Here is a 22,538-nt window from a genome sequence, read left to right on the forward strand (position 1 = left end):
TACTTCAAGTAAATCATATACTTTTACATATACGCCCACGAGGTTCGAGCAATCCATCAACTATTTCATCAATCCCTCTCTATCTCTACTAACATGATAGTAGCCTAACCGATTTAACCCTAGCCGTCGCCCGCCACTTCCGCCCCGCGCACCGCCCTCGGGGTGGCCAGCCTCTATGACCGCCGCCGGGGGCCGCGCAGCCCGTATCTAGAGTTCGTCCGCCGATCGCGTTGATCGGCTGCTCTAAAGAATCTTTTTCCCGACCAATTGATCCGGTTTTTTCTCTCTCGCCTGGTCGTCTGATTGATGTTCCTTTTTGATTTTCCGATTTAGAAATTGATTTGCGTCGCCTGCCGCCGTCACTCCTACACTTCCTAATAATCAAATCTTAGTCGACGAGAGGTCTACAACGCGCATACACTCTGTCGACATCTTCATCATCTCGATTGGATCTGAATCGGGCCTCTCGTCCTCGCCCGCGACTCCGCGTCGATCCACACCGCGTGCCGCCTGCGTGGCCGTGCCTGATGCATGGTGGCTGCTTGTGCATGCTGCGTCCCGTGCTGGTGGAGGCTGCGCGCATCGAGCACAGCCTCTTCGCACCGCTTGGTGTCCCTGCTCGGTCGTACGCTTCTGGTATCTCCGGCCATCTGACGTATGTCGTCCGGTCTGATCGACCGCACGTCGGTGCCTTCGTCAAGTTTCCAGTGAAGACAGAGGCGGAGCCAGGATTTCTCGAAGCCTAGGGCTAAAGCTAAGGGGCTATACACAACGCCAAACACCACAACCCGAAAAACACAACAAATACAACACATAGCGATGCATATTACCAGTACACCATAAATTTTGATTAAGAATAAAATGTGAATTCCAAATTCAGTAAAACTCAAATTTTTATCACTACGAGGCAAATTCAGTAAATGCATCATCAATTTAACAAAGAGCGTCGTTTACTGAGACCAACATTTGATTGTCGAATGATACAGTAGCATGCACTTGCTGAAGATATGTCGCAGGCCGCCTTTTTTAACAAGCAATGTACATGGTTACATACATGAATGTCCTGTAATTCTTACATGGATCGGTTGTAGCCAAAAGAAAGAGGAGGTCTCGATCAATTAGAAACATCTTTGTGAAGCAATTTTTTTCATGTGGTTTGCAACTGGCTTCGTTTATACATAACCTTGGACTGAAGCGCGCTGACAAACAAACATAGTGCAGGGACAAAGAAGGGAACTATGGGTCCCACCTCCAGAGACTTGTCCGTTTTGCTCAAAAGCCTTGATTTCCGAACACTGATAACCGCACGAAGTCATGCCCACTTGGCATAGTGGTCGTTCCACAGGCCATGGCGCTGGAGCACCGCTTGCTTGAACTCGTCGAGCACTTGATTTTTCTCGTAAGCTAACTTCTTTGTGTACCTCAGTGATTCTTGGGATATTCCACCCAGTATATCAATCTCCGCCATCTTGTCTGGCCACCAGATCTTTCCCTTCTATTGTGTTCCATTCGTTTCTCTCTTGCGAGTACTTTCTTTGAAGTTCAACTGGTATTTCTAGTGCATCCCACTTTCACAATCCTAGTGTGGATGCTAAATCTGTCTATGAGCGATCATAAGTTTTTGCTTAGTATTTTGTGTGTTAGTTTGCCGTGGAGTCAGAGAAATATGGATGCATCGTGGCTCGTTAGATGATTGATTTTTGGATTTTTTTTTTAGGCAAGTGCATCGTGGCTCGTTAGTGGCCTTTCTTTGAAGCCTTGGAGAGCTCGGTGCGCTGGGCCTGGGGCCGCTGGGTTTGCACATGCCTGGGGCTGGGCCTCTACAAGCCTACAAATACATGGGAAATTCCTCTGCATGTATAGCCTATTAGATGGGCCACGCCTGGGGCTATAGCCCCAGTTGCCCCAGGTCCAATTCCGCCCCTGAGTGAAGATCTCCACGAGTAACAGCGCATCCCTCCACCGATTTGAGCAACGGGCTGCAGCTATGTCGTCCCTTCGGACCGTAGGGTCGCCGTTATGTGATTCTTTCCGCGGCTGCATTGATCCGTGCGCTACTGCTGTGTCGCCTCTTCGGGCCATAGTGTCGCGGTCCACCGCCATTTCGAGACCGCTTCAAGCCATCCTCGTGGCTGCACCGGCCCCCGTGCTGCTGTTGCGTCGCCTCATCGAGCCGTAGTGAACGTGACACACGGTCTCTGCCATCATCCTGTGGTTCTTCCCGTGGCTGTACCGTCCAGCGCGCTGCTGCTGCGTCGCCCCTTCGGGCCGTAGTGCTGCGGCCCACGTTCCACGGCAGCTCCGAGGCCGTCCACTCCAGGACGTCCCCGTGGCTGCACCGACCCTTGCGCTGCTGCTGCATCGCCCCATCGGGCTGTAGCGACCGTGGCACACGGCCCCTGCCGCCGTCCTGAGGTTTTCCCTGCCGTAACCCCGACCCGCGCACTGCCGCTGCGTCGCCCCTTCGGGCTCTATCGCCGCGGCACGCGGTCCACTTCGTCGTCCATGTGCGCCGACTTCTGTCTGGTATGCGCCACGGCGTCTTCCTAGGCGCGGGAATGCCACCGTCCGCGCCGGTCTTCGTCACGCTGTCGGGTTCTTCCTCGCCAACTTGAAGCACCGTCGTCGCGCTCCTAGCCGCCGCCGCCGCCGCTCTTCTTCCCGGTCCACAACGACTACCTTGACACTGGCCACCCTGACTCAACATCGACCACGGTGTCTCTCGCACGGGTACCTCGACCACGGCTACACCACCCTATGCTCTCAGCTGCCACAACATCAGCACAAAGGGCTACCGCCTTACTTGAGCAACCTTGTCGGTTTTAACTCCAGCCACACCTTCCGTGATGCATCGACCGTTATGACTGTGGGGAGTGTTCATCGGCTTACCTTCAGATTCTTCTCCAGTCTCACTGTCTGTGACGCTACCGTTGTGGCTGCGGGGGGATGTTGAGTATGATTATTAGGAGGTGTAGGATAGACTAGGATTTTCTAGCTTGTCTTGTACTCCAAATAGATCATGTACTCCTATATATACGCCTACGAGGCTCAATCAATCAATCAACTATTCCACCAATCCCTCTCTATCTCTTCTAACATTATGAAACCATTCCGTTAGTTCGTTAGGTAAATATTTTTCTAACACATTCCGTTCTTGCAATTGTAATGAATTACCTAAGGTTTGATTTCATTTTCGGCTACTATGGTTAACCCTGTTTGTTCAACCAGGTTTTTTATACGAAACTTAGAGCGTAATATTTTCCATTCTTCATTTTGAAACTTACGATCACTGCTACCATGCATATTTTATTTTATTCATGGGCACACCCAACTAGGGGCCCTAATTAGCCAACATTTATTTTCGCTTGCGGAATCTGAAGCATGTCTTATCTTCTTTCAGGTTACTCTCTTGCTCTCATCTTCTTCCTTTCTACTACGATCCTGTAGATCTACTTTCTTTCAGCTCCTACTGAACGTTTCTACAACCGGTTGCCGCAAGTCGACGTCCTCGAGTATCGACTGGTATTACGCTAGTTTCACTGATTCTTTCCATGTCGCTCCAATTTGTGGCAGCCAAGAAAACCCCAATGAAGGTCGATGCAGTTCATGAAATGGAGGTAAATTACAACATACAGATGTTTAATTTCCTGTAAATCACGAGTCCAATATTACGGCCTACTAAATCGGTTGTTCATTAATTTCTGGTGCCCTATCTGTAATGGCCGTAGGGGATTGTGCGGCGATCATTACGCTCTTAGGAACAAGTCCTTATCCTTGTTTTTTCTACAAAGAAAGAACGAAAATTTTCTAATTGTAGTTCAAATATTCTTCATGTCTTTTTTCCTCAATTTTACTGCACACGGCTAACCATACTGCTGAACAACATCTTTAATTAAATTTCTATTCACTGGACAAGACGTTCACTGAGTAAAATATATTTCAACATTCTCTTCCTCATAATTACTGAATTTTCATCCTTAGGCAAACACACATTTCCATTCATAACATTATGTAATTTTGCAAAATGGTACATCAGCGTATTCAGATACATTGATTCTGTTTTGCATACCATTTATGTACTATCAATCGCCCAATTTCTAAATGAAGTGTACATATCCTTCTCCCAAATAGTGTTTTTTGAATTATATTCTCACTTAAATTCAATAGGTTCTCTGAATGAATATAATCTTTATATTCCATTTTAGTAACATTTTTTTCCTTTGGTTAATGTTTCCTAGGAAATCCCCTGCTTTGCAAGAAAAGATTTCTTAAAAAGGATTGGTATTGCAAAATCCGCTTTTACTCAAGTCACAGCTCCGCTTGAGACAAAAGAAGGGTCCATTTTTGTTGTTAATGTGAGCAACGAACAAGACACAACTTATTTTCTGGTAGGTATTGGAAACAATTCTTGGAATTGTACCAGCTCTGGGTGGGTAAAGAAATGAGCGTCACTTTAGCTGGTGACACTGATCGATCAATATCTGTCAACCTGCCCAATCCTCCAATTGCTCATCCTTGTATGGTCTTTCCTTCATATCCATGTCTGAATACAACATTCATTACTGCTTCTATTGAATTTCAAATGTTACATTTTAACTAAGGTTCTTTATATACACATATACATATGACAACTTATTTCAAACTGGATAAAGCACACAAAAACATCATCTAGAGCATTGATACTACATTTGGAACAACAAAAACCTAGGAAGACATTGGCCATGCTATTGAGTTTATTAAGCGTATGCAGAATCTTGATGATACATTTATTCTGTCCCTACACACCGATGAAGACTAACATAAAGAAGAAACTCCTGGTGCGCTTTATATTGTATATTATGTTTCGAACCATCTTCTGTTACATTATGTACAATAGTTTTTTTACCATAATTTTCTTTTGACAGTGACTACCGAAAAGTGCGATGCCTAACATCATAGATGAAGCAGGCTTTATCAAGATTATTTTGGATCCCACTGCAGAATTCACATGTAAGTACACATGCTCAGTCGATGATCGTGTCATTGTCAACGGATGGACAGAAATACTCAAGCTGGCAAGATTTAAAGTTGGAGAGAAACTCTTGTTCATCAAGCACGAGGATACTAAAGGGGGTCTCCTATTTGTTGTTCCACTTAGATTTATCTTAGTTCCAACTGTATGAAGAAACCCTATGTGTAGGGGAACATTGCATGAAAAACAAAAAAATCCTACGAATTCACCCAAGATATAATCTAGGAGATGCTAGCAATGAAAGGGACTGTGTCTACATGCCCTTGTAGATCGAAAGTGGAAACATTCAACGAACATGGTTGATGTAGTCGTACTCTTCACGATCCAATCCGATTGAGTGTCGCACGAACGTCACCTCTGAGTTATGCACACATACAGCTTGGTACGTCTCCTCCTTCTTGATCCAACAAGCGAGGGGAGAGATAGATGGGATCTAGGCCAGCACGATGGGGTGGTGGTGGTGGAGGAGGAGGAGGAGGAATTTTTGCAGGGCTTCGCCAAGCAACTACGGAGGAGGAAGTGGAGGGAGAGAGAGGAGGCGGCGGCCAGATGGATGGGTGGGTGCGCCCAGCCCCTTCCATCCCTTAATATAGGGGGTGAGGGGGTGCGACCAGCACTGTCCCTCGTTCCAAGCCAAGGGGCGGTGGCCCCCCTCCAAGCCTAGGGGCGCCCCCCCTTTTTAGGGTTTCCACCCTTAGCCACATGGGCCCTTGGTGTGTGGCGCCTGGCCCATGTAGGGATAGTGCGCCCCTCCCCTAAGGGTCCATGTGGCCCCTCTGGGGCAGGTGGCCCCACTGGAACACCCCTAGAACTTTCTAGAACCCCCCGATACAATACCGGTAAATTCCCGAACTTCTCCAAAACCCTGAAAAACACTTCCCATATAGAAACTTTACCTCCGGACTATTCCGAAACTCCTCGTGATGTCCGGGATCCCATACGAGACTCCAAACTACCTTCGGACTCACCATAATGAATATCCCAGTACGACCCTAGCGTTACCGAACGTTAAGTGTGTGACCCTATGGGTTCGAAAACATCTAGACATGATCGAGACACCTCTCTGATAAATAATCAATAGCGGGACCTGTATGCCCATAATAACTCCCACATATTCAACGAAGGTCTTTATCGGTTTGAACCATGGTGTTAAGGATGATAATCTCGTATACAATTCCATTTGTCTCGCGATATTTTTACTTGCCCTGGATTTGATCGTCGGTATCGTCGTACCTAGTTCAATCTTATTACCGGCAAGTTCTCTTTACATGTTTCGTAATACAATATACCCGTCACTAAACACATTAGTTACATGCTTGCAAGCTACTTAGGATGTTTCAGAGAGCAAACATGAGTCCCAGCCCAAATCGAGGGAGCGCAAACCCAATTCTTTGCCGTCCTAACTACTAATGATTAAAGGAGAAGGCCCAAAATATAAATTATACACTAAACTGACACATCTGAAACATATATATAATTTTGTACTGTTTTATTTTATATTTATGGCATATTGGCATAGTTTTGGCATCAATTTATATTATTTTCCGTACTAACCTGTTAATTCAGTGCAAGTGCCAATTGATGTTTTCTACATGATTTGGATTTTCAAGAAAATCTATCTTTTCTGGCTCAAAAATCCAAGAAAAAATTAGCAAAAATTTCCATCCAGAAGTTTCAGGTGGCAACCAACGTAGGTTGGGGGCCACCCACAGGCCCCACATGGCCAGGGGCGCGTAGGCTCCCTAGTGCTCCGTTCCATTGCATGTCAGTCACTGTGCCTCTACATATACCTAAAAAATTAGATGATTTTCAACTCTAATTTATCAACTGTTGCACACCTTTTTTCATGGCGATCCAATCTGGAGGCCTTTTTCGGAGCTCTGTTGGAGGGGGAGTTCTTGACAATGGCCATCTCCATCAACTTGAAGGCCACCATGATCGCACGTGAGTAGTTTTCTTTGGACTATGGGTCATGGCAGTAGCTAGATGGTTTTTTCTCCCTTGCTTCTCACACAAAGATCCCATGAGCTACCCTACATGATTGTGATCCATCTGATGTAGTCCGCTGGTGTGTTTGTTGGGATATGACGAATTATCACTTATGAACAGATTTATCCATGGATCTTTTTAAGATCTATTTGGTTTCTTTGCTGCATAATTCTTATTCCTCTCTAATCTATTCTTCTTTCTTTGCCCAAGTTTGAGATTTGATCTCCAAGAGGGAGTTGTGTATGATAGTTGGGTTCAATCTTACAAGGCAATCCATCGTAGTGACAAAAAGTGGAAAAAACTTGTATTGTGTTGTTGCCACTAGGGATAGAAAGATGGTTGCATAATTGTCCTTTGAATGCAGGGTGAAGACAATATACCATCTACTTCATGTCATCATGCTTATTGCAATACTCTGTTTCTTACTTAATACTTTAAGATGCATGCTGGATAGCGGTTTTGGATGGAGTATTAGCTATAGATGTAGTTGGATAATGGTATATAGATATTAGGACGTTGTGCTCATATTTTGATTATATTATGGATAGTCATAGTTATAAATATTTCAGTTTAATCGATGATCAACAGTAATTTGCTTACCACACCATGCTTTCTTTTGGAGAAAAACCACTAGTGAACCTATGGACCTCGGTTCATTTTCTTCCTATAAACCTTCAATCTCAATCAATTCTTTTTTCTAATTCCTTGCTTTTACTTTTCGCTTGCAATTAAATCTTCCATATACTTCTGTTTTTAATCCTTGTAACTAGCAAGCTAGTAGGACTAACAATCTCACTGGTCATGTTGGGGCCAAGGCAAGTTTTGTATCTGTGTGTGCATGTGCTGATCATTGGTTGTGCTACTAATCTCCTATTGGTTCGATAAACCTTGAGCTTACTTGAGGGAAATTACTGCTTGATACAAACCCTTGCACTTGGCGAGTCCACCATCTTTCTAGTTGAGAGGAAGCAAGCATTTTTCGGTGGTCATTGTTGGGGAGCTTACACCACAGTCATGGGTACTACACTTGTTTGTTTTACTTTCTTATTTTCTATATTGCTTAATTGCTTGTTATTTTGCTTTTCTGCTTTCTAAAAAACTTGAAAAACACAAATAAATAAATAAATTTTAGCAGGCCCGCTTGAGGTAAGAACGGCCATGCTTGACGGGTGTAGATCCCTAAAGAAAAGTACTTCTTGGGTGTGGCCATGGGTCGGTCCAGCCTTTGCTCGCCCTGGTCTCCGCCCTTGTCTGGCAGGAACGGTCCCCTTGACCTACCTTCTATTCTCAGTCGTCCGATCCGTGAAGAGGAGTCCAGGTATTGCCCTACGGTGCACAAGAGATAGAAGAGAAACAGTGATATGTTGGTACTAGAGTCTAGGGCCCTCTCCCATTTTCACTGTAAGGGTCACTGTTCCTTGTGACTTGCCTTGTGCACGTCAGTGGAACCGTTTCCGTATCGTGGACATGTTGCTGAACAACCGAAAATGAAAATGGAGGCAGGAAGCCATCCACGAGAGAGTATTTAGTGAACGAGATATAAATGAGTTAAAAGTACATGTGTGTTTCCTAGGGCTACCGTGATATCAAAGTTCAATCTTCCCGTGTGCAGGATACTAGTGGGACAAAGAACAGAGCAAAATTTTGAGATTCGGAGATGATTTATGTTAGTGTGATTCACTGACTGCTGTTTCATCGTTCGTATATTGAGCTATCTGATACCCTGTTGTGGCATTTCATTTGTGTTGTTGATTATTTTTGTGCGACCCTGTTGTGGCATTTCATTTCCTCCGCCTTGGCCTTCACAGTGAAAGCCTCCTCCTCCGCCTTCCTCTTGGAGCCACACCCCGCTTTGACGATGAACGACGGCTCCTCGGCCTCCTGCTCCGCTCTGGCCTTGACAGTGGACGCCTCCGCCTCCTCCTTCTCCGCCTGGGCCGCGGTGAAGGGTAAACCCTCGTAGCCGGTGGCCATCGGCACAGAGAACTGCATCGTGTCGACGAACATCGTCGGGTCTGGTCCGCACCTCGCCGGGTTTGGTGGATTGGGGATTTCTCTCGCTGGAACGAACGGGAGGAGGCGGCGGCTAGCGTATATATGTCGAGGCCACCAGCGTCTCCGGAGCCTCTTCCAGACTCGCTCATTAGGCTGGGCCGGGATGGGCCCCTGTCACTTCTTTGACGGGGGCCCGCGGGATGGGCTCATTAGAAAATTGTTCACACTTTGAAAGAGGTTCAAAAATAAAATAAAAAGTATACGTAAAAAGGAACATGAAAAAAAAATAAAAAAAAAGAAGGGACAAACATGAAAACAAAGAAGAAAAAATGACAATGAGAAAAGAAAATGGAAAAGCATAAAAGATAAAGATAAAAGAAAGAAAAGCAAGAACGGAAAAAAGAAAGAAAGAGAAAACTAGTTCAGGGGAGGTTCTAGAACCTTCCTAAAACTGGTGCGCACGGAGGGGTACACACCGTGTCGCTGCTTGGCGACATGTGTGCTGAATAGGATTGGCCCTGCTCGCCTTGGTCTCCACCCTTGTTGGGCAGGAACAATCCCCTGACCCACCTTGTATTCTCAGCCGTCTGATCCGTGAAGAATGGTCCAGGTCTTACACTATGGTACACAAGAGATATTAGAAAAGAAACAATGATATGCGAAAATTCGTAGGAGAGGAAGAGCGCGTGCGCTCCTGGTATCTGCACCCATCGATTTCGCTATGGGGATGCGTTTTGCAGAACGTAGTAAATGCGATTTTGACATGCTAGATTCAGAGTTGTGCACGACCAAGAACAAATGCAAATGTTGCTTCATTTTCTTCAGGAAGTAAATTTTCATAAGCAAGCAATATGTACGTACAGCAGTAACACAGGTTTTTCTACCTCACTGTCGATGGAATACTGTTGAGAGCAAAGGTGCAGCACTCACTCTTTTTTCAGAGTTATGCATTCTTAAAAGAGGAAGTACACTTTTACTTTTTACAGTTCTGAAATGTTCATATGTATCTTGCTGTCCTAATTTTTCAGTCAAAATCTAACTATGTTTTTCATCGGAAGAATTCAGTTTTGCCAAGAGAGCACCATGCAAGCAAGTAAATTATTAGTTTCGGAGATCTATATTTGTAGGAGGTAAGCATGCACAGGCCCGAACGAGGATACCTTTTTGTCCATCCGGGGACAGCTGCACCATCTTTTCCTGTAGATGGCTGCGAATCGGCCGGCGACAAGCTCGGTGCTTCTCCGGCGGTCTTCAAGGCCAACTCCATTGTGAGAGACGCCTCGCCAACATCCCCCATGCTCGATTCAGTAGTTGATTCCGTATGTGCAGAACTAGGGTCACCAGTCGTCATCAGATGGTGGGATGCAAGATCCGCAGGGGAACCTGTGAGATGAAGCGTGAATCCATAAGGTTGTCTCGCAGAATGAATCAGATTTCAAAGTTTGCAAAATAAGGAATGGAAACCATACCTGTCCACCGGATCTGACAGGAACTCCAGTCCTACGCCGTCCTCCTCTGCAGTCGCCATCAGCTGTCGATTTGGTTCCTGCTGCTACGAGGTGGGCCCGTATTGGCATTTATTATTATTTTGTCCATCGCACGTTGTTATATCAAACGGAACTTTTATATGTGTCCGTCCAGTATCGTGGTTACTAGTTTTTGTACCGACAGCACAGGTTGATCTAATACGGCGTTAACCAGACAGGAGCATGTCGGAGACGTATATGTCAACAGTACAGTCATACCATTTAATACTTACATCTCATCAGTACCAATCGGACAAAAACTGAGTGGCTTCCTCCATTGGTCCACGTACCAGGAGCGCACGCGCCCGTCCTCTACAACGCCATTCTCCAATGATATGTTGCCTCTTGGTCATCCCTTCTTCCTTTTTCACAATATAAGAGCCACTGCCCCTTCGTGACTTGCCTTGTGCACGTCAATGGATCCATTTTGGACATGTTGGTGAAAAACTGAAAATGAAATAGAGGCTGGAAGCCATCCACGAGAGAGTATCTAGTGAACGAGAGGTATAGCAGAGTTAAAAGTATAAAGTGTATTGCCTAGGGCTACCATGATATCAAAGCTCAAGCTTGTTGCATGCATGATACTAGTGGAATTCACTAACTGCTGGTGCAAGTCAGGGCAAATTTTTGAGATTCTTCATAGATGATTTCTGTTGGTGCGATTCACTGACTGCGGTTTGATCTTCTGTATACTGAGCTATCTGATACCTTGTTGTTTCATTTCATTGTGCTATTGATTATTGTTGCGCAACATTGCTTCACATGTATCTACTGTTGCCTGCAGTCTGTATCTCACGTTATTCGTTGGGAGTTGCTGGCTAGTTACTTTGTTGCTTATATTTCAAAATATTCCAACTATAGCTACTATAAAAATCACTTTACATGCAGAATTGAAAAATGTCAATCATGTATCTATACTCCTATATAGTGTAGCAGTGTGAACATTGATAGGTACACCCAAAACTGTCCCCAGAATAGCCTACATGACTTGCATGCCATTGATTTACAGCATCGGACGGTGTTAAATGGGAGAAACGCTAGACGGATGCCACTTACGGCCGCGAATCCCTGCATTCTTGGCCATAGATCAGTCAAATCGGACAGCTACTATGCCCCGTGTGCATGTGTGGTGTCCAGGTTCTGGACATTTCTCGCATAGGCTACAGTGACTGCCTGCATAGTGACACACGATGGTGACCGCCTGCACAGCACATAGTGCACAGCGAGAGAGAGATGCACACATACCGATATAGAAGAAGCAGCGGGATAGGTTCAGATTTTTTATTTTTTAGTCGGATGGATAGGTTGAGAGAAATGCACTCCTGGACATAGCCAATTAAATTAAGTATTATAATAAAGTACAGCTGTTGCAAGTGCTTTGGCGTTAAGAATCAGTTTTACTTATAATGAATGGTCGCTGGTTCGAGTTGTGAAGGTTAACTGCCATCAAAAATATATGCAAAAACATGATTTATGAACACTCTTTTTTATAGAAATAATAACTAATCGACAATAATAATATAACAACTAATGTGTGAATTCAAGTACATGGAAAATATATTATTATTTTTACAAACTCGCGGGTAAATGTCATGATTGATGTATTGATGAAGCAAAAAAGTAACTGCTACGTTAATCATAAAATCCGGGAGAAAAGCGTAAAAATGCCCAAACAAGTATTCATGATATTTTCTAATGCATTGTTGCACTTTTGTGATTTGACGTGAAGAATTAAAAGCTTCCATGAGTTCCCACTAAAAAATACAAATCCCCTTTAAAAAATTACATCATAAATTTATCATAACATTGGTGCTTTAGTTTTAATGACTTAGTGTTTTCTATACATACTAATCTGACGTGCAAAGCACGTACAAATTACTAGTATTTAAAAGTGTTAAAGGTCGATAAAAATTGTTACTACTGATGTATACAAAAAATGTACAATTTGTATAGAAAAGTAGACATAAAAACATATATATGAGAAAATTGTTAATCGTGTATTTCAAATGTTAAACGTGTGTAACTGATGTATACAAAAAATGTAAACATAAAAAGATGTAAGTTTTCAAAAAATGTTAATAATGTATTTGGAATATATTAAACGTGTATGAATTATTTTCCTGATAAAAATGTACAATGTTTATGAAAAAAGTAGACATAAAAAAATAATATTTTTTACAAATGATAATCATGTATTTGGAAAATGCTAAATGTGCATACAATTGTTTTAATGTAAAATGTACAAATTAAATTCGCATGGAAAAAGCAGACATAAAAACATTATATATTTGAAAAAAATGTTAATCATGTATAAAAATGCATGTGTAGTTTAAAAAGAATGTTTCTTACCATAAACAAATGTTCAATGTGTTTTTTGAATAAATCTAGTCACCAAAACATGTATTAAAAGAAAATGTACATTGTATATTTGAACAATGTTCAACGTGTTTCAAAAAATGTTTCCCATGTACCCTAAAAATGTATATTGTGTACTAAAAATGTAGACATGGCTTGAACAGTAAACAAACCGATAAAAATCGACAAAGAAAGAATGAAACAAGGAAGAAATCCAATAAAAATTTAAAAATAAAAATAAATATACAAAAAAGAAATGGAAACCGAAGAAAACCAATGAAAAAAACCTGATGAAACCCGAGAAAGAAATAAAGAAAAACAAAGAAAGCCGAGAAAAGAAACAAAAAAGCAAACAAAGAAAGAAAAGAAAAAAATAGTGAAAACTAACAAAGAAACAAGAAAAAAATAGTAATAACCTTGAAAGAAACAAAAAAACCAGTGAAAAAACAAAGGGTAACGAAAAAATCGAAGGAAACCATGAAGAATCAGAGAAAACGAAAATGAGAAAAGAAAAGAAAAGAAAAAAAAACTGAAGAGCTGAATGAAAGTAGAGTAGCGATAGAGCCGAGGAGAAAACCGGAAATGTACAAAACCAAGAAGAGCCCTGCACTGCATGGCAGATTGTGGCATATTGACGTGAAAAGGCAGCAACTACGACCAACCAAACGAAAAAACAAAAAGTGCTAGACACATGGACTAAACAAACGGAACTTTACGGTCCCGTTTTAATTAGGCTAAATCAATATTGGGGATATCGCTTATCGGGAACTTATCGGTCGACCCATGATAAGTGGTAAATAGGCCAGTTTATCGGCATATCGGCCGATTTATCGCCATACTGGTTGATTTATTGGCCAATTTATCTTATCGGTCAGACATCGATAAGCGATAAATCGGCCGATTTATCGGAATATCGGAAAATATCTTGAACAGTGGGCTAAATAACCTACTCCTAGGGAAAGACAGCCCCAGATACCTAAATTTTATTGGGGAGATGAATTGAGTAGCATAAGAATTTACAAACACAAAAACAACTAATTTTTCAAACAAAACTGCCCTCATGGCACTGCTTTGATGTAGATGTGGTCATGAAAACTGGTAGAGAAATAATACTAATTCGTTTTAAAGATCCTGCTGACACCAGATCTTGTTGCAAATCATAATGGGAAATTCAGGAAGCAATCTGTAACGCATGAAGAGACAGGAAGAGCAAGAAGCACTAGTAGAAAAAACCCCATTCGTCCCGGTTCGTGAAGGCCATTTGTCCCGGTTCCCAAACCGGGACTAAAAGGTCGTTACTAAAGTCATGTCCCTTTAGTCCCAGTTCGCCTAGGAACCAGGACAGATGGGGCTCCACGTGACCGCTGCCGCTTGCCCAGGCAGGGGGGCTTTTGTCCCGGTTGGTGCCACCAACCGGGACCAAAAGGCTTCCACGTGTCAGCATTTCAGAGGCTGGGTTTTTTGTTTTTTTCTGAAGGGGGGGGGGGGGTTGGGGGGTTTTGTAGGGTTAATTTAGGGGTTTCATATATTGTGTTAGCTAGCTAATAGAGAGAAGTGTCCTCTCTTATCTTCGCGCTTGGTCGACGCTACGTATAGAGAGGACTCGACACGCTACCTAGCTAGTAAGCAAATGAAGGAAACTATTAAGTACAGAAGATCATCATGAACATATACAGAAGTGACCGACCTCTCCTTCTCCGAGAGATTGGTCGAACAATAAGTTTTCGTATATCTTACCGACGGTACTGGCTATATATATATATATATATATATATATATATATATATATATATATATATATATATATATATATATATATATATATATATGAACTCAACTTCCACATGCATGGTGCTATTCTCCGGCTTTATTGATGACGTGGTCAAGAAAGAATCCAGCCAATTCCTCTTGAGTTGCTCGCAGGCGATCTTATGGTAGGAGTTCATTCCGCATCTCCCACATCTAATTTGAATAAGGGGGTCAATACATATATATGAATGAAACTCAACAGAAATGATGGTAATAAAATAAACTTGTGAATATTTTTGCTTACGCACTTCATATTGTCTTTTAGAGTAGCCCCGCCTATTCTTGGCCGTCGCGTTGTAGATGAACTCGCAGACGTAGTATCCACAGTAATTATTTCTGGCTTCCTTCCACAAGCACTTTACGAGAAATAGAGGTCAATCAAACTGATAATGAAGCATTATAAATGGCATTGATGAAAGTAGATAGAATCAACGGGAGATGCGCGGAACTAGCTAACTAGCTAGTAGTACTACTTTCGGGTATTTCCATCGCAGATCCCGCGGCAGTCCCGAAACTTGTGCGGTGAATACTTTCCAAACCCTGCGAGACAAAGAAAACAATTACTTGATATCATGAAATGAACAAAGTTGCCGATAGGTGCGATAATGAACGATTCAACTTACTTCTCGAGCATTTTAGACATGTCGGCATAATCCTCGGGATCTTTTTGTCTCGAGTCTAAGACGTTTACTAGTCCCTACTCAAGCTTAATCTCTAGGAGAATATAGTGGAACCTGCGCACACATGCATAACTCATCAATTACATTAATTACTATAACCTCGAGTAATAATTAAGGGAAACCGAATATGCACAAGACAGTAACACTCACTTGAAGTTGTAAGGAAAGAGTATTGTATCTTTGTTTTGATTTATTACCAATGATCGTAGCAAGTTGTCCTCGGTTTCTTTGGGATGAAATGTAACCGTAAATTCATCTATGAGATTTATGTTAATGAACCCAATATCATACATTTTAGCTTTTCTGCATTCGACGATCTTCAATCTGCATAATATAGTGAGGATAATTATATATACATGCAATGAAAGAGCTGAGCTATATATAGACTTAATGACAGAAGTAGTACTTACAGACAGTAGCAAGCGACCGTTAATTTATCCAGGGCCTTTAGATTGAAAAGCTGGAAGAACTCCTCAAATGGAACAGACAACTCCTCAATTCCAACGAGGTCGTGTTGATCCTCTTTAATTTTCAGCGTCAAAGTATCGATTTTCTTCCCAGCTGACTGCTTTCTGCAGGTTTCCATGTACCAATCATGGAATCTTCGCATCATCGTTGTTAGAGTAGTTCCATCTTTGACGAGAGGCTTCCCTACTCGTATTTGAATTCGTCCACCTCCATTATATCAACATGTGCATCATCGTAATCTCCAGTATTGGTACCGGGCAAGATCCCCGGATGATTAGCGACGATATCGCTAGACACCTTGAGCGGGGGGCACGATTGGTTCGCTTGTTCGCCGAGCTGGGGAATTTTTTCCCAGTTCTTCGTTCTTGTAACCTTTTGTCACTGCAAGTACTTCCCGACCGCTTCGCTTCCTTATATGTCTTTTCAGTAATGCGCTCATAGTTGGTTTGTGGCGGAGACGGTGGTGGTCGCTGCAGGGCATCCAAAGTGCGCTTCGCTTTCACTGGATCTATCTTCTCCTCCGGAGGTGGATGTCTCTTAGCTCTTTGCGTTTCGAAGTAGTCCTTCACTTGGGCTTGACAGATCTCCTCGTTTTCCTGTTCGGTCATCTCGTATGGTAACTTCTCTGGAGTCTTGAGAGATGGACCGAATCTGTATTGCCTCCCGCCTCTGGCTATACTGCTAGACGCCGGAGCAGGCCGAGCGGCTGCGGCTGTCTTCTTTCGTTGCTTACGAGGCAGAGGAGAAGGACTACGACGCGCCAGAGCAGCCGGAGCGGCGGCGGGTCTCTTCCGCCCTTGCTGAGGAGGCGAAGAAGGAGGAGGATGGCTGGTCGGGCGCGCCGGCGCAAGAGGAGAAGGAGGCGGAGTGCCGCCACGCGCCGGAGAAGGAGACGGAGTGCCCTGATCACTCGCCAGAGGAGGAGGCGGAGTGCCCTGACTCGCCGGAGGAGGAGGAGGAGGCGGAGGCGTCCAGTTCGGAAGGTTGATGAGCTCCTTCTGCCATAGGCATGGAGTCTTCAAAGCAGAACCTAGCTGAGCCCCCCCTTTAGTCCCGGTTGGTGCCACCAACCGAGACCAAATGTCTCTTTTCAGCAGCCCAAAGGGCGGGAAGCAGAGGCCTTTGGTCCCGGTTGGTGGCACCAACCGAGACTAAAGGGGGGCATTGGTACTGCCAACCGGGACCAATGCCCCCCTTTAGTCCCGGTTGGTGCCACCAACCGGGACCAAAGGACCTGTGCTGCCCGCGTCGCGGCCAAAGTTTAGTCCGACCTCGCTAGTTAAGAGAGCTCGAGAGTGGTTTATAAGCGCTGCTGCGCCCACCCTCTCGAGCTCCTCTCAACTGCAGGCTTTCGGACCTAATCTGTCACTATGTGCCTGTGGGACTACTGGGCCTACTGCGGGCCTGAATCCTAGCCCATTGTTGGGTTTCTAGTCGTATTCAGGCCGTGGTGGCCCTTTAGGTGGCACTTTTTTTTTGCTTTATTTATTTTATTTTGTTTCTACTTACAGCAAAATACTTACTAGTTTTTCAGTGATTCTTTTTGCTTTTAGGTAATAAAAATTATAAACTTTCTGTTAGTGCCATTTGTTTTCCAATTTGAATAGTTTAAATTTGAATTTTTGGAAATTTGTGTGAATCACTAGTTTTTGAATAGCTTTACTATAAAAATAGATTTTTGAGTAATTCTTTTTCCTGCTATTTAATATTACTGTGTTTTATCATTATATTCAAAAACATATTTTGTTATTTTAGTTTCTAACAAAAAATTCTTTATGATAATTCTTTTTGCTATTAAAGTTTCTAACAAAAAATTTCTTTATGAAAATTCTTTTTTCTTTTAATGTTTTGAACAGAAAATACTTTGATAATTTTAGTTGCAAAAGTTTTATATAATTTTAGTTTCAATAATACCAGAGGTTTTATAAAAGTTTATTTTGTTTTTACTTATTTATTAAAGTTTATTTTGTTTCTACTTATTTATTTTCTTTTATTTTTTGCTTTTTTATTTATTTTATGAAAATTCTTTCTTTTTTGCTTTATTTTTTTATTTTTTTCTACTTACTGTTGCTATTTTTATTTATTTTACTTTATTAAAGTTTATTTTGTTTCTATTTATTTATTAAAAAAAATTCTGTTTCTACTTATTTATTTTATTTTGTTTCTACTTATTTATTTTCTTTTCTTTTTTGCTTTTTTATTTATTTTATGAAAATTCTTTTTGCTTTTAATGTTTTACACACAAAAGCCCTCTCCCCTGGCTGGTTCATTGGTCCCGGTTCGTGGCTCGAACCGGTACTAAAGACCACCCTTTGGTCCCGGCTCAGGCCACCAACCGGGACCAATGGTGGTGGGCCAGGAGCGAGGCCCATTGGTCCCGGTTCGTCCCACCAACCGGGGACCAAATGGGCCAGACGAACCGGGACCAATGCCCCCACGAGGCCCGGCAGGCCCCCTGGCCTCACGAACCGGGACCAATGGGCCCATGGGCCCCGGTTCTTGACTGAACCGGGACTAATGAGCTTATCTGGCCCGAACAAAAGCCCTGTTTTCTACTAGTGAAGGTATAACAAGGCAGGACAAGATTAAACCCAAACTCAAACTGGCAATTGAAACAATCTAATCTGAAATGGTTTGCAAGAAGCGGAGAAACAACACATAACAATGTAAACCAGCAGGTAGGCACGGAGAAGCTGAGAGACAATCAAACATCACAGACAACTATGGAATAGAATACTTCAGTTGAGATGATTATAATGTTGATAGTAGATACATGCCATTGCCATTGGTCCATGGGCACATCTTATAACTTGATAATACTAAGATCACACACAAACATAGATAAATGGATCGCTAACATAGATGTCCTCCGGATTGATCAACTACTAGCGTAGATAGATAGCATTCTGTAACCTATGTCAATGCATGGCTTCTTCTCTGATTGTAGGAATACGCCAAGAGTGTTGAGAAGATTGTAAGCATCAACAACTACGCGCTCTTTGGACACCCCGATATCCTGAACGTTGCGGCGGAAGCCGCCGAGAGGTGCATCCAGGTTGTTGAGCTTGTTCTCCCCGTGGTGGTCAATGAGTTAGCTGACTACCCTCCAGCGCATCCAGTCATCTACAGCCCACAACGTTCTTCTTGCAAAAGACTGCCGGTTTGTGATTGCCGAGCGCAAGGAGGGGTATGTCCGGAAGTGTCCACTGCTTGATGCGCTTTACCACTTTAAATGCCAGCCGTCGGGATTATCCTTGATATGGACTTGGGCGGGGTCCCCGGCATCCCGAAGCCCTTCATGCCCATCATCTCGTTCCCAACAGAGGTGGAGAAGGTGGCCCACTTTAGGGGTGTGGCGGAGGAACTCGATAAGTTGACACGCATCGTTGAGTCGTGCGTTGAAGAATGGATCAATTTCAGCAAGTCAATTGGGGAGCGTGATCTCCTTGTACAACGACGAATAGAGGTGAGGTCATTGCTGCCTCAGTCTGTCCTTTTACATCCGTTTATGTACTGGGAAGTATTAGCCATCTGCAAAATGTTGGTTTAGACTCTTTAAATGTTGGGTCTGTAAAGAATTTTTTATGGTGACGTGCAGGTATCGTGAATGACTAGACGTCCCCACACGAGATTTTGCTCGTGTTGGCTAGGAGGAGGCCCGGCCGCTAGAGCCGTTCCAAACAATTTTTCGGCCCAGGCCGATGTAAACAATTGTTTTCATACTAAACTTTTAAACTTATTTTAAACTAATTTTACCATATTACAATTTAAATAAATATAATTTTTTATTACTCAGCAACATAACTATGTTTTCAAATAAGTTATATACATTGTTATACAATGTAATATATAGAACTGAAAGTTTTGATCCTGTAATTTTTAATTATATGATCGTATGATGTATCAAAAAATTCTCTTCACTGTAAAAAAATCGTTCAAATTAATTTTCTAATAATGCATAAATTATATAGCGTATATACATATATTTGCATATCTATGTGTGTGTTCATATATCTTTTAATATTACTGAATAACATGGTAGATATTTTTATAAATCATATACACACTAACATTTTTTTTATATAATAGTGGTTTCTAGTGTATATTAGGCAACTATATTCATAGAAATTTCTAGGGCATAGCAAATGTGACTTTCAAATTGGGTTTCGTAATAGAATTATGGAAGAACCGAAAATATTGATGCATCTACGTTTGCACATCACTCGGTTATTTGACATGCTCATGTGGATTCAGTTGATTTGATTTGCTGCAAATGAGATGTCATATCCGTTTCTCAAATGTAAAATTGTGCGTTGGTTTAAACACTGAAATATAGTTATCATATATTTCATTATGATACTAAGACATCCATCATAAACGAGACTATCATATTTGAAGTCAGCTTCGCCAGTCAGATTGGTTTGCCTCCACATGGAATAAACTATTAGTATGTGGACAGGAAGCCATCCACGAGAGAGTATCTAGTGAGTGAGAAGTATAACAAGGTTAAAAGTACATGTGTGTTGCCTAGGGCTACCGTGATATCAAAGTTCAAGCTTGTTTGTATGCACGCTACTTGTGGAACAGATAACAGAACAAAATTTTGAGATTCAGAGATGATTTCTGTTGGTGCAATTCACTGACTGCTGTTTGATTGTCCGTATATACTTAGCTATCTAATACCTTGGTGTGTGTCATTTCATTGTGCTGTTGATTATTGCTGCTCAACGCTGCTTCGCATGTATCTACTCCTGCCTGCAGTCTGCATCTTGCGTTCTTCGTTGGGAGCTGCTGGCTAGTTACTCTGTTGCTTATATTTTAAAAAATTCCAAATATATCTATTATAAAAATCACTTTATATCAAAACATATGTTTGAAAAAATGTTAATCATGTATTAAAAAATGTTTGTGCAGTTTAAAAAGAATGTTTATTACAATAAAATAAATGTTCAACATGTATTTTAAAAAATGTTGTCCATTTATTCAAAAAAGTGTTCAGAACATGTATTAAAAGAAAATATACATTATATATATGAAAATGTTCAGCGTGTTTCAAAAGAAAAGCTCCAGGTGTACACTGAATATGAATATGATGTATTCAAAAAAATAGACATGTGTTGAACAAAAAAATCCGATAGAAACCGGCAAAGAAGCAAAGGAAAAAAAACCAATACAAATCAAAAAATAAAAATAGCAAAAAGAAAAGGAAACAGAAGAAAACCAATGAAAAAATAAAAAAATGTTGAAATCCGAGAAGGAAACAAAGAAAGCCGAGAAAAGAAACAAAGACAAAAGAAGAAAAACAAAGAAAGAATGGAAAGCAAAAAATCAGTGAAAACCAAGAAAGGAACAAGACAAAGTAAAACCGAGTAAAACCCTTGAAAGAATGAAGAAGGCCGGTTTTAAAAACAAAGACAAACAAAAAACTGAAGAAAACCCTGAAGAAACAAAGAATATGAAAAGGAGAAAACAAAACAAAAAGAAAAGAAACTGAAAAAAAACGAACTTAACGAAGAGTAGCGATCGAGCAAAGGAGAAAGCCAGCGAACGGAAATGCACTAAATGAAGAAGAGCCCTGCACTGCAGAACAGATTGAAGTGAGTGGCATATTCAGGTGAAACGGCCGCAAGTGGCAACTGCGACCAACCTAAAAAAAATGAACAATCGCTTAAGACTTTTTTTAAAGAACAATCGCTTAAGACTTATTATGAGGTTAGGAAAGTAAGAGAAAATGGTGGATACAAACAAGGAAGTCTTTCGTTATCTCAGATAAATTAGTCTCTCCGTGATGGTTGGACTGGCTCATTTCAACTTGCGGCACTGTCTCACTAGTTCCTCATTATTGCCAAACTAGACATCTAACATTGGAAATGATTTCACGGAAGGACAGCCCAAGATAGCTAAATTTTCCAGAGAACCCTCGGAAGCATAAGAATTTATAAAACAAAAAAAAGATGGCACTGCTTTGATGTAGATGTGGTCATGGAAACTAGCAGAGAAATAGTATTTCGTTTTAAAGTTTGTGCTGACAACAGATCTTGTTGCAAATCGGTAGCTCCCTCAGGGTGACACGGGAGGCGAACTAACCTAGCCGCTGCCGCCACCAACTCCCATATCTTCTTGCCCTCGCCGCCGCCAGAGGAAGCAGGCGAGAAAGCCCCCGGCCCTTCCGAGGACGGCGGCGGCAGGGCGCTCGTTCCCGGTGCGAGTCTAGGCCCACATGTAGCGATGGAGGAGCTCCTATGCTCCGGTGTTGACTGGCGAGTGGCGCGGGCGGCGAGGCAGGGCTGGCAGCGACGCATCAAGCTACGGGCCAGAACACGCGGTGGTCGCGCAGGGTGGTCTCGATGGTGTCGTGGCAGAGCGAGTTCCTGCTGGATCTAAGGAGGGCCATTGCTGAGCGGGCTCGTGGTTGATGTCGCCGCAGAGGAGAAGGGTCAGGCAGGAGTGAGCTTTTTGGCAGCCTCCGGGTTGTAGGCATATCTGTGCGCTGGCGGTCGTGGGCTTGATGGGCTCCGGGGGTGTGTGGTAGATCGAGCCCCGGCTTCCTCATCTACTGGTGGTTGCGATGACTGCTAGGTGCATGGTGCCGACGGTTATCTGGCGTGGACCGGTGACAACGATGCAGATCTAGGCCTCGACGTCTAGATTTGAAGGTGGTTGCAGCGAACATTGGGCATGTGGGGCCGGCAGCCGCCGAGCGTT

The 22,538-nt window shown here is 42.6% G+C and overlaps 1 long non-coding RNA gene across 1 annotated transcript; it reads left to right on the forward strand.

The window, feature by feature from the left end:
• The first annotated feature begins 1,229 nt into the window (after positions 1-1,229).
• On the forward strand, positions 1,230-5,214 carry LOC123050448 (uncharacterized). Its single transcript, XR_006423775.1, has 4 exons — positions 1,230-1,399; positions 3,401-3,617; positions 4,239-4,388; positions 4,905-5,214. It is a non-coding gene; the product is annotated as an uncharacterized lncRNA (long non-coding RNA).
• Positions 5,215-22,538: the final 17,324 nt, after the last annotated feature.

Source organism: Triticum aestivum, chromosome 2D (genome assembly GCF_018294505.1).
Source record: "Triticum aestivum cultivar Chinese Spring chromosome 2D, IWGSC CS RefSeq v2.1, whole genome shotgun sequence".
Classification (NCBI taxonomy): Eukaryota; Viridiplantae; Streptophyta; class Magnoliopsida; order Poales; family Poaceae; genus Triticum; species Triticum aestivum.